General features: G+C 46.1%; 5 non-coding genes across 5 annotated transcripts; all 5 read right to left on the bottom strand.

Annotated features, from left to right (window-relative positions):
• Positions 1 to 871: 871 nt before the first annotated feature.
• Positions 872 to 1,062, bottom strand: LOC130333333 (U2 spliceosomal RNA). The gene has a single exon (XR_008875550.1). It is a non-coding gene; the product is annotated as a U2 spliceosomal RNA (small nuclear RNA).
• A 2,085-nt stretch (positions 1,063 to 3,147) lies between these two features.
• On the bottom strand, positions 3,148 to 3,338 carry LOC130333332 (U2 spliceosomal RNA). Its single transcript, XR_008875549.1, has one exon. It is a non-coding gene; the product is annotated as a U2 spliceosomal RNA (small nuclear RNA).
• Positions 3,339 to 5,432: 2,094 nt separating this feature from the next.
• LOC130333331 (U2 spliceosomal RNA) lies at positions 5,433 to 5,623 on the bottom strand. Its single transcript, XR_008875548.1, has one exon. It is a non-coding gene; the product is annotated as a U2 spliceosomal RNA (small nuclear RNA).
• A 2,078-nt stretch (positions 5,624 to 7,701) lies between these two features.
• On the bottom strand, positions 7,702 to 7,892 carry LOC130333268 (U2 spliceosomal RNA). Its single transcript, XR_008875500.1, has one exon. It is a non-coding gene; the product is annotated as a U2 spliceosomal RNA (small nuclear RNA).
• A 2,095-nt stretch (positions 7,893 to 9,987) lies between these two features.
• On the bottom strand, positions 9,988 to 10,178 carry LOC130333330 (U2 spliceosomal RNA). The gene has a single exon (XR_008875547.1). It is a non-coding gene; the product is annotated as a U2 spliceosomal RNA (small nuclear RNA).
• Between the last annotated feature and the right edge of the window lie 1,949 nt (positions 10,179 to 12,127).

Raw genomic sequence — 12,127 nt, 5'->3', positions numbered from 1 at the left:
CTTCTAGAGCATTTTTACAACATTATACATAGGTGCTGAATACATAAAAAGCGACTGTTCAGCGACAGACAAGTCGCATCGGCTGAAAGTAGGCCAGAATGTCAGTCCATGTTGGAGCAGGTTTAGATACAGTCTAAAGCATAGATCTCAAAGTCTGTGCACAGAATTTAGCAAGGGCCTCGCACCTTCTGATGCATCAGGTAGGTGCACAATAGCATAGCCTAACCCTCTGTACTTTGGTCTATATTGATGCGGGACATAGACAGCCAGCTGATGACCAATCCATTAGTGCAATGGATGGCTGGAAGCATTTGTCTTTGCCTTTGCAATACCACAGAAGCAATGCATGGTCAATGTACAGCAATGACACACCTGTGTGAACAGCCAGGAGACCCCCCCCCCCCCCCCATGTTATGTTACATAGTTACATAGTTAGTACGGTCGAAAAAAGACATATGTCCATCAAGTTCAACCAGGGAATTAAGGGGTAGGGGTGTGGCGCGATATTGGGGAAGGGATGAGATTTTATATTTCTTCATAAGCATTAATCTTATTTTGTCAATTAGGAACATTCAGCACCCACCCGCTATCAAGGCAGCTGCCTATCATGTCATGCCCTACCTGCACAGGTGTGCTGGCTACTCAAATGATCCAATTAAGGAGGCCATTTAGTCAGCAGCAGCAGAAGTCCTGTGCCTGGACGCTCCAACAGGGGCCAGACACAAGCAGAAGCAGAAGCAGCAGAAGCAGCAGCAGCACCACCTTTTGTTTTTTGGCTGCAGCAGCAGCAAGGCCCACAGGGCTGGCTAGCTGGCTAGCCAGCAAGCAGGTAGCAATGAAAGTAGGAATCTTTCTTTTTAACCCTGTAAGGGGGTGGTGCACTGTACCCGAAGATACTGCCATATCGGGTCAATGCATAGGGCGACGGAAGCAAGCTTCGAAATCGGCCCCCGTTCTCAAAAATCCATTTAATATATGGTCCCCAGATAGGGGACGTATCAGATATTAAACTGATAAGAACAGATACTACACTTGATCTTAGCCAAAAGGCCGAGAAGCGATAACCGTAAAGGGGCGGGCCCAACAAGGTCCCCTTCATGGGCACTATCACTGCTTGCTGTCAGGGAGGCTGCCAGACAATTTTCCATGCACACTCTGGGCTGGGGGGCAGTCAACCACCAGTACACACAGCAGAACCTAAACCCATACCATTATTGCTAAGCAGCAAGACAGGGGCCCATTGCACTCCCACGGGGCCTTTTTAAATGCAATCCATAACCCGGATTTGCCAGGAACCCTTCTTACTCCTCCTACTTGCATGTGACACTGGGCTTAGGATCTGCATAGGAAACACACACACAAGCACACACCTACCTTTGTTGCCTGCAGATGCCTCCTTGGCTGTCCCCAAACGGTATCAAACCAACACCCACGGGAAGCTGTAAGCATAGAGGACATGCCTGCACCCCATTGGACTTACCTGTGTGGGTTAAATCCGGGTTATTTGACAACCTATGGCGGTGATGGTTCTGCTCAGGCAGAGCAGTGCTGATGCTCCTCATAAAGCTGTCGCTGCTGTGAAGGTTCTAGGTGACATCACAAATCCCTATGGTTACATACACAACAAAGCTGGGTTGTTGTTGTTTACACTCTGCAAGGCCTGTGGAAGTGAGTGACATCATAGCACTGTAGTTCTGAGGGTTCAAGATGGATGCAACAATCTCCTGTTGCTTCTATGAAGGCCGTAATAGACGACATCACCAAACAGCTCCATAGTCACATACACAGCAAAGGAGAGATGTTGTTTACACCTAGTGATGTCAGTGGTATTGAGTGACATCACAGCACAGTGCTAAGGCTCCTGGGCCTGGACACAGCAGCGGCTGCAATATCTCAACGGAGAATACGTTTATATCTATGTGTGTGTGTGCGCAATATATATATATATATATATATATATATATATATATATATTTCTCCGCCGAAATCACTTTTAAACCCATTTCCACCTTTTTTTCCCTTCTCTTCCTCTTACTTTTTTTTCACGTTTTTTTACGTTTTTCTCCTTTTCGCCTCTTTTCTGGGCGTATTATTCTTCTTTTTCTTCTTTTTTTTCGTCTAATGCATACCCCATCAGTGCAGCAATGCTTATTCAATACCGCCAGCAGATGGAGACACTGGGGGATAATTTTCTAAGGATTTATACTGATTTTTCCTGTCTGAATTTGTCGCACAGAAAGTTGCAGGCCAAATATGTGTGACATTTCTGCGACTTTAGCTTCTAGAGCATTTTTACAACATTATACATAGGTGCTGAATACATAAAAAGCGACTGTTCAGCGACAGACAAGTCGCATCGGCTGAAAGTAGGCCAGAATGTCAGTCCATGTTGGAGCAGGTTTAGATACAGTCTAAAGCATAGATCTCAAAGTCTGTGCACAGAATTTAGCAAGGGCCTCGCACCTTCTGATGCATCAGGTAGGTGCACAATAGCATAGCCTAACCCTCTGTACTTTGGTCTATATTGATGCGGGACATAGACAGCCAGCTGATGACCAATCCATTAGTGCAATGGATGGCTGGAAGCATTTGTCTTTGCCTTTGCAATACCACAGAAGCAATGCATGGTCAATGTACAGCAATGACACACCTGTGTGAACAGCCAGGAGACCCCCCCCCCCCCCATGTTATGTTACATAGTTACATAGTTAGTACGGTCGAAAAAAGACATATGTCCATCAAGTTCAACCAGGGAATTAAGGGGTAGGGGTGTGGCGCGATATTGGGGAAGGGATGAGATTTTATATTTCTTCATAAGCATTAATCTTATTTTGTCAATTAGGAACATTCAGCACCCACCCGCTATCAAGGCAGCTGCCTATCATGTCATGCCCTACCTGCACAGGTGTGCTGGCTACTCAAATGATCCAATTAAGGAGGCCATTTAGTCAGCAGCAGCAGAAGTCCTGTGCCTGGACGCTCCAACAGGGGCCAGACACAAGCAGAAGCAGAAGCAGCAGAAGCAGCAGCAGCACCACCTTTTGTTTTTTGGCTGCAGCAGCAGCAAGGCCCACAGGGCTGGCTAGCTGGCTAGCCAGCAAGCAGGTAGCAATGAAAGTAGGAATCTTTCTTTTTAACCCTGTAAGGGGGTGGTGCACTGTACCCGAAGATACTGCCATATCGGGTCAATGCATAGGGCGACGGAAGCAAGCTTCGAAATCGGCCCCCGTTCTCAAAAATCCATTTAATATATGGTCCCCAGATAGGGGACGTATCAGATATTAAACTGATAAGAACAGATACTACACTTGATCTTAGCCAAAAGGCCGAGAAGCGATAACCGTGAAAGGGGCGGGCCCAACAAGGTCCCCTTCATGGGCACTATCACTGCTTGCTGTCAGGGAGGCTGCCAGACAATTTTCCATGCACACTCTGGGCTGGGGGGCAGTCAACCACCAGTACACACAGCAGAACCTAAACCCATACCATTATTGCTAAGCAGCAAGACAGGGGCCCATTGCACTCCCACGGGGCCTTTTTAAATGCAATCCATAACCCGGATTTGCCAGGAACCCTTCTTACTCCTCCTACTTGCATGTGACACTGGGCTTAGGATCTGCATAGGAAACACACACACAAGCACACACCTACCTTTGTTGCCTGCAGATGCCTCCTTGGCTGTCCCCAAACGGTATCAAACCAACACCCACGGGAAGCTGTAAGCATAGAGGACATGCCTGCACCCCATTGGACTTACCTGTGTGGGTTAAATCCGGGTTATTTGACAACCTATGGCGGTGATGGTTCTGCTCAGGCAGAGCAGTGCTGATGCTCCTCATAAAGCTGTCGCTGCTGTGAAGGTTCTAGGTGACATCACAAATCCCTATGGTTACATACACAACAAAGCTGGGTTGTTGTTGTTTACACTCTGCAAGGCCTGTGGAAGTGAGTGACATCATAGCACTGTAGTTCTGAGGGTTCAAGATGGATGCAACAATCTCCTGTTGCTTCTATGAAGGCCGTAATAGACGACATCACCAAACAGCTCCATAGTCACATACACAGCAAAGGAGAGATGTTGTTTACACCTAGTGATGTCAGTGGTATTGAGTGACATCACAGCACAGTGCTAAGGCTCCTGGGCCTGGACACAGCAGCGGCTGCAATATCTCAACGGAGAATACGTTTATATCTATGTGTGTGTGTGCGCATATATATATATATATATATATATATATATATATATATATATATTTCTCCGCCGAAATCACTTTTAAACCCATTTCCACCTTTTTTTCCCTTCTCTTCCTCTTACTTTTTTTTCAAGTTTTTTTACGTTTTTCTCCTTTTCGCCTCTTTTCTGGGCGTATTATTCTTCTTTTTCTTCTTTTTTTTCGTCTAATGCATACCCCATCAGTGCAGCAATGCTTATTCAATACCGCCAGCAGATGGAGACACTGGGGGATAATTTTCTAAGGATTTATACTGATTTTTCCTGTCTGAATTTGTCGCACAGAAAGCTGCAGGCCAAATATGTGTGACATTTCTGCGACTTTAGCTTCTAGAGCATTTTTACAACATTATACATAGGTGCTGAATACATAAAAAGCGACTGTTCAGCGACAGACAAGTCGCATCGGCTGAAAGTAGGCCAGAATGTCAGTCCATGTTGGAGCAGGTTTAGATACAGTCTAAAGCATAGATCTCAAAGTCTGTGCACAGAATTTAGCAAGGGCCTCGCACCTTCTGATGCATCAGGTAGGTGCACAATAGCATAGCCTAACCCTCTGTACTTTGGTCTATATTGATGCGGGACATAGACAGCCAGCTGATGACCAATCCATTAGTGCAATGGATGGCTGGAAGCATTTGTCTTTGCCTTTGCAATACCACAGAAGCAATGCATGGTCAATGTACAGCAATGACACACCTGTGTGAACAGCCAGGAGACCCCCCCCCCCCCCCCCCCATGTTATGTTACATAGTTACATAGTTAGTACGGTCGAAAAAAGACATATGTCCATCAAGTTCAACCAGGGAATTAAGGGGTAGGGGTGTGGCGCGATATTGGGGAAGGGATGAGATTTTATATTTCTTCATAAGCATTAATCTTATTTTGTCAATTAGGAACATTCAGCACCCACCCGCTATCAAGGCAGCTGCCTATCATGTCATGCCCTACCTGCACAGGTGTGCTGGCTACTCAAATGATCCAATTAAGGAGGCCATTTAGTCAGCAGCAGCAGAAGTCCTGTGCCTGGACGCTCCAACAGGGGCCAGACACAAGCAGAAGCAGAAGCAGCAGAAGCAGCAGCAGCACCACCTTTTGTTTTTTGGCTGCAGCAGCAGCAAGGCCCACAGGGCTGGCTAGCTGGCTAGCCAGCAAGCAGGTAGCAATGAAAGTAGGAATCTTTCTTTTTAACCCTGTAAGGGGGTGGTGCACTGTACCCGAAGATACTGCCATATCGGGTCAATGCATAGGGCGACGGAAGCAAGCTTCGAAATCGGCCCCCGTTCTCAAAAATCCATTTAATATATGGTCCCCAGATAGGGGACGTATCAGATATTAAACTGATAAGAACAGATACTACACTTGATCTTAGCCAAAAGGCCGAGAAGCGATAACCGTGAAAGGGGCGGGCCCAACAAGGTCCCCTTCATGGGCACTATCACTGCTTGCTGTCAGGGAGGCTGCCAGACAATTTTCCATGCACACTCTGGGCTGGGGGGCAGTCAACCACCAGTACACACAGCAGAACCTAAACCCATACCATTATTGCTAAGCAGCAAGACAGGGGCCCATTGCACTCCCACGGGGCCTTTTTAAATGCAATCCATAACCCGGATTTGCCAGGAACCCTTCTTACTCCTCCTACTTGCATGTGACACTGGGCTTAGGATCTGCATAGGAAACACACACACAAGCACACACCTACCTTTGTTGCCTGCAGATGCCTCCTTGGCTGTCCCCAAACGGTATCAAACCAACACCCACGGGAAGCTGTAAGCATAGAGGACATGCCTGCACCCCATTGGACTTACCTGTGTGGGTTAAATCCGGGTTATTTGACAACCTATGGCGGTGATGGTTCTGCTCAGGCAGAGCAGTGCTGATGCTCCTCATAAAGCTGTCGCTGCTGTGAAGGTTCTAGGTGACATCACAAATCCCTATGGTTACATACACAACAAAGCTGGGTTGTTGTTGTTTACACTCTGCAAGGCCTGTGGAAGTGAGTGACATCATAGCACTGTAGTTCTGAGGGTTCAAGATGGATGCAACAATCTCCTGTTGCTTCTATGAAGGCCGTAATAGACGACATCACCAAACAGCTCCATAGTCACATACACAGCAAAGGAGAGATGTTGTTTACACCTAGTGATGTCAGTGGTATTGAGTGACATCACAGCACAGTGCTAAGGCTCCTGGGCCTGGACACAGCAGCGGCTGCAATATCTCAACGGAGAATACGTTTATATCTATGTGTGTGTGTGCGCATATATATATATATATATATATATATATATATATATTTCTCCGCCGAAATCACTTTTAAACCCATTTCCACCTTTTTTTCCCTTCTCTTCCTCTTACTTTTTTTTCACGTTTTTTTACGTTTTTCTCCTTTTCGCCTCTTTTCTGGGCGTATTATTCTTCTTTTTCTTCTTTTTTTTCGTCTAATGCATACCCCATCAGTGCAGCAATGCTTATTCAATACCGCCAGCAGATGGAGACACTGGGGGATAATTTTCTAAGGATTTATACTGATTTTTCCTGTCTGAATTTGTCGCACAGAAAGTTGCAGGCCAAATATGTGTGACATTTCTGCGACTTTAGCTTCTAGAGCATTTTTACAACATTATACATAGGTGCTGAATACATAAAAAGCGACTGTTCAGCGACAGACAAGTCGCATCGGCTAAAGTAGGCCAGAATGTCAGTCCATGTTGGAGCAGGTTTAGATACAGTCTAAAGCATAGATCTCAAAGTCTGTGCACAGAATTTAGCAAGGGCCTCGCACCTTCTGATGCATCAGGTAGGTGCACAATAGCATAGCCTAACCCTCTGTACTTTGGTCTATATTGATGCGGGACATAGACAGCCAGCTGATGACCAATCCATTAGTGCAATGGATGGCTGGAAGCATTTGTCTTTGCCTTTGCAATACCACAGAAGCAATGCATGGTCAATGTACAGCAATGACACACCTGTGTGAACAGCCAGGAGACCCCCCCCCCCCATGTTATGTTACATAGTTACATAGTTAGTACGGTCGAAAAAAGACATATGTCCATCAAGTTCAACCAGGGAATTAAGGGGTAGGGGTGTGGCGCGATATTGGGGAAGGGATGAGATTTTATATTTCTTCATAAGCATTAATCTTATTTTGTCAATTAGGAACATTCAGCACCCACCCGCTATCAAGGCAGCTGCCTATCATGTCATGCCCTACCTGCACAGGTGTGCTGGCTACTCAAATGATCCAATTAAGGAGGCCATTTAGTCAGCAGCAGCAGAAGTCCTGTGCCTGGACGCTCCAACAGGGGCCAGACACAAGCAGAAGCAGAAGCAGCAGAAGCAGCAGCAGCACCACCTTTTGTTTTTTGGCTGCAGCAGCAGCAAGGCCCACAGGGCTGGCTAGCTGGCTAGCCAGCAAGCAGGTAGCAATGAAAGTAGGAATCTTTCTTTTTAACCCTGTAAGGGGGTGGTGCACTGTACCCGAAGATACTGCCATATCAGGTCAATGCATAGGGCGACGGAAGCAAGCTTCGAAATCGGCCCCCGTTCTCAAAAATCCATTTAATATATGGTCCCCAGATAGGGGACGTATCAGATATTAAACTGATAAGAACAGATACTACACTTGATCTTAGCCAAAAGGCCGAGAAGCGATAACCGTGAAAGGGGCGGGCCCAACAAGGTCCCCTTCATGGGCACTATCACTGCTTGCTGTCAGGGAGGCTGCCAGACAATTTTCCATGCACACTCTGGGCTGGGGGGCAGTCAACCACCAGTACACACAGCAGAACCTAAACCCATACCATTATTGCTAAGCAGCAAGACAGGGGCCCATTGCACTCCCACGGGGCCTTTTTAAATGCAATCCATAACCCGGATTTGCCAGGAACCCTTCTTACTCCTCCTACTTGCATGTGACACTGGGCTTAGGATCTGCATAGGAAACACACACACAAGCACACACCTACCTTTGTTGCCTGCAGATGCCTCCTTGGCTGTCCCCAAACGGTATCAAACCAACACCCACGGGAAGCTGTAAGCATAGAGGACATGCCTGCACCCCATTGGACTTACCTGTGTGGGTTAAATCCGGGTTATTTGACAACCTATGGCGGTGATGGTTCTGCTCAGGCAGAGCAGTGCTGATGCTCCTCATAAAGCTGTCGCTGCTGTGAAGGTTCTAGGTGACATCACAAATCCCTATGGTTACATACACAACAAAGCTGGGTTGTTGTTGTTTACACTCTGCAAGGCCTGTGGAAGTGAGTGACATCATAGCACTGTAGTTCTGAGGGTTCAAGATGGATGCAACAATCTCCTGTTGCTTCTATGAAGGCCGTAATAGACGACATCACCAAACAGCTCCATAGTCACATACACAGCAAAGGAGAGATGTTGTTTACACCTAGTGATGTCAGTGGTATTGAGTGACATCACAGCACAGTGCTAAGGCTCCTGGGCCTGGACACAGCAGCGGCTGCAATATCTCAACGGAGAATACGTTTATATCTATGTGTGTGTGTGCGCATATATATATATATATATATATATATATATATATATATATATATATATATTTCTCCGCCGAAATCACTTTTAAACCCATTTCCACCTTTTTTTCCCTTCTCTTCCTCTTACTTTTTTTTCACGTTTTTTTACGTTTTTCTCCTTTTCGCCTCTTTTCTGGGCGTATTATTCTTCTTTTTCTTCTTTTTTTTCGTCTAATGCATAACCCATCAGTGCAGCAATGCTTATTCAATACCGCCAGCAGATGGAGACACTGGGGGATAATTTTCTAAGGATTTATACTGATTTTTCCTGTCTGAATTTGTCGCACAGAAAGTTGCAGGCCAAATATGTGTGACATTTCTGCGACTTTAGCTTCTAGAGCATTTTTACAACATTATACATAGGTGCTGAATACATAAAAAGCGACTGTTCAGCGACAGACAAGTCGCATCGGCTGAAAGTAGGCCAGAATGTCAGTCCATGTTGGAGCAGGTTTAGATACAGTCTAAAGCATAGATCTCAAAGTCTGTGCACAGAATTTAGCAAGGGCCTCGCACCTTCTGATGCATCAGGTAGGTGCACAATAGCATAGCCTAACCCTCTGTACTTTGGTCTATATTGATGCGGGACATAGACAGCCAGCTGATGACCAATCCATTAGTGCAATGGATGGCTGGAAGCATTTGTCTTTGCCTTTGCAATACCACAGAAGCAATGCATGGTCAATGTACAGCAATGACACACCTGTGTGAACAGCCAGGAGACCCCCCCCCCCCCCATGTTATGTTACATAGTTACATAGTTAGTACGGTCGAAAAAAGACATATGTCCATCAAGTTCAACCAGGGAATTAAGGGGTAGGGGTGTGGCGCGATATTGGGGAAGGGATGAGATTTTATATTTCTTCATAAGCATTAATCTTATTTTGTCAATTAGGAACATTCAGCACCCACCCGCTATCAAGGCAGCTGCCTATCATGTCATGCCCTACCTGCACAGGTGTGCTGGCTACTCAAATGATCCAATTAAGGAGGCCATTTAGTCAGCAGCAGCAGAAGTCCTGTGCCTGGACGCTCCAACAGGGGCCAGACACAAGCAGAAGCAGAAGCAGCAGAAGCAGCAGCAGCACCACCTTTTGTTTTTTGGCTGCAGCAGCAGCAAGGCCCACAGGGCTGGCTAGCTGGCTAGCCAGCAAGCAGGTAGCAATGAAAGTAGGAATCTTTCTTTTTAACCCTGTAAGGGGGTGGTGCACTGTACCCGAAGATACTGCCATATCGGGTCAATGCATAGGGCGACGGAAGCAAGCTTCGAAATCGGCCCCCGTTCTCAAAAATCCATTTAATATATGGTCCCCAGATAGGGGACGTATCAGATATTAAACTGATAAGAACAGATACTACACTTGATCTTAGCCAAAAGGCCGAGAAGCGATAACCGTGAAAGGGGCGGGCCCAACAAGGTCCCCTTCATGGGCACTATCACTGCTTGCTGTCAGGGAGGCTGCCAGACAATTTTCCATGCACACTCTGGGCTGGGGGGCAGTCAACCACCAGTACACACAGCAGAACCTAAACCCATACCATTATTGCTAAGCAGCAAGACAGGGGCCCATTGCACTCCCACGGGGCCTTTTTAAATGCAATCCATAACCCGGATTTGCCAGGAACCCTTCTTACTCCTCCTACTTGCATGTGACACTGGGCTTAGGATCTGCATAGGAAACACACACACAAGCACACACCTACCTTTGTTGCCTGCAGATGCCTCCTTGGCTGTCCCCAAACGGTATCAAACCAACACCCACGGGAAGCTGTAAGCATAGAGGACATGCCTGCACCCCATTGGACTTACCTGTGTGGGTTAAATCCGGGTTATTTGACAACCTATGGCGGTGATGGTTCTGCTCAGGCAGAGCAGTGCTGATGCTCCTCATAAAGCTGTCGCTGCTGTGAAGGTTCTAGGTGACATCACAAATCCCTATGGTTACATACACAACAAAGCTGGGTTGTTGTTGTTTACACTCTGCAAGGCCTGTGGAAGTGAGTGACATCATAGCACTGTAGTTCTGAGGGTTCAAGATGGATGCAACAATCTCCTGTTGCTTCTATGAAGGCCGTAATAGACGACATCACCAAACAGCTCCATAGTCACATACACAGCAAAGGAGAGATGTTGTTTACACCTAGTGATGTCAGTGGTATTGAGTGACATCACAGCACAGTGCTAAGGCTCCTGGGCCTGGACACAGCAGCGGCTGCAATATCTCAACGGAGAATACGTTTATATCTATGTGTGTGTGTGCGCATATATATATATATATATATATATATATATATATATATATATATATATTTCTCCGCCGAAATCACTTTTAAACCCATTTCCACCTTTTTTTCCCTTCTCTTCCTCTTACTTTTTTTTCACGTTTTTTTACGTTTTTCTCCTTTTCGCCTCTTTTCTGGGCGTATTATTCTTCTTTTTCTTCTTTTTTTTCGTCTAATGCATAACCCATCAGTGCAGCAATGCTTATTCAATACCGCCAGCAGATGGAGACACTGGGGGATAATTTTCTAAGGATTTATACTGATTTTTCCTGTCTGAATTTGTCGCACAGAAAGTTGCAGGCCAAATATGTGTGACATTTCTGCGACTTTAGCTTCTAGAGCATTTTTACAACATTATACATAGGTGCTGAATACATAAAAAGCGACTGTTCAGCGACAGACAAGTCGCATCGGCTGAAAGTAGGCCAGAATGTCAGTCCATGTTGGAGCAGGTTTAGATACAGTCTAAAGCATAGATCTCAAAGTCTGTGCACAGAATTTAGCAAGGGCCTCGCACCTTCTGATGCATCAGGTAGGTGCACAATAGCATAGCCTAACCCTCTGTACTTTGGTCTATATTGATGCGGGACATAGACAGCCAGCTGATGACCAATCCATTAGTGCAATGGATGGCTGGAAGCATTTGTCTTTGCCTTTGCAATACCACAGAAGCAATGCATGGTCAATGTACAGCAATGACACACCTGTGTGAACAGCCAGGAGACCCCCCCCCCCCCCCATGTTATGTTACATAGTTACATAGTAGTTACATAGTTAGTACGGTCGAAAAAAGACATATGTCCATCAAGTTCAACCAGGGAATTAAGGGGTAGGGGTGTGGCGCGATATTGGGGAAGGGATGAGATTTTATATTTCTTCATAAGCATTAATCTTATTTTGTCAATTAGGAACATTCAGCACCCACCCGCTATCAAGGCAGCTGCCTATCATGTCATGCCCTACCTGCACAGGTGTGCTGGCTACTCAAATGATCCAATTAAGGAGGCCATTTAGTCAGCAGCAGCAGAAGTCCTGTGCCTGGACGCTCCAACAGGGG

Source organism: Hyla sarda, unplaced genomic scaffold (assembly GCF_029499605.1).
Source record: "Hyla sarda isolate aHylSar1 unplaced genomic scaffold, aHylSar1.hap1 scaffold_402, whole genome shotgun sequence".
In the NCBI taxonomy this organism is placed as follows: domain Eukaryota; kingdom Metazoa; phylum Chordata; class Amphibia; order Anura; family Hylidae; genus Hyla; species Hyla sarda.
The sequence above is the reverse complement of the archived record's forward strand: the minus strand, read 5'-3'. Positions and strand labels throughout refer to the sequence as shown.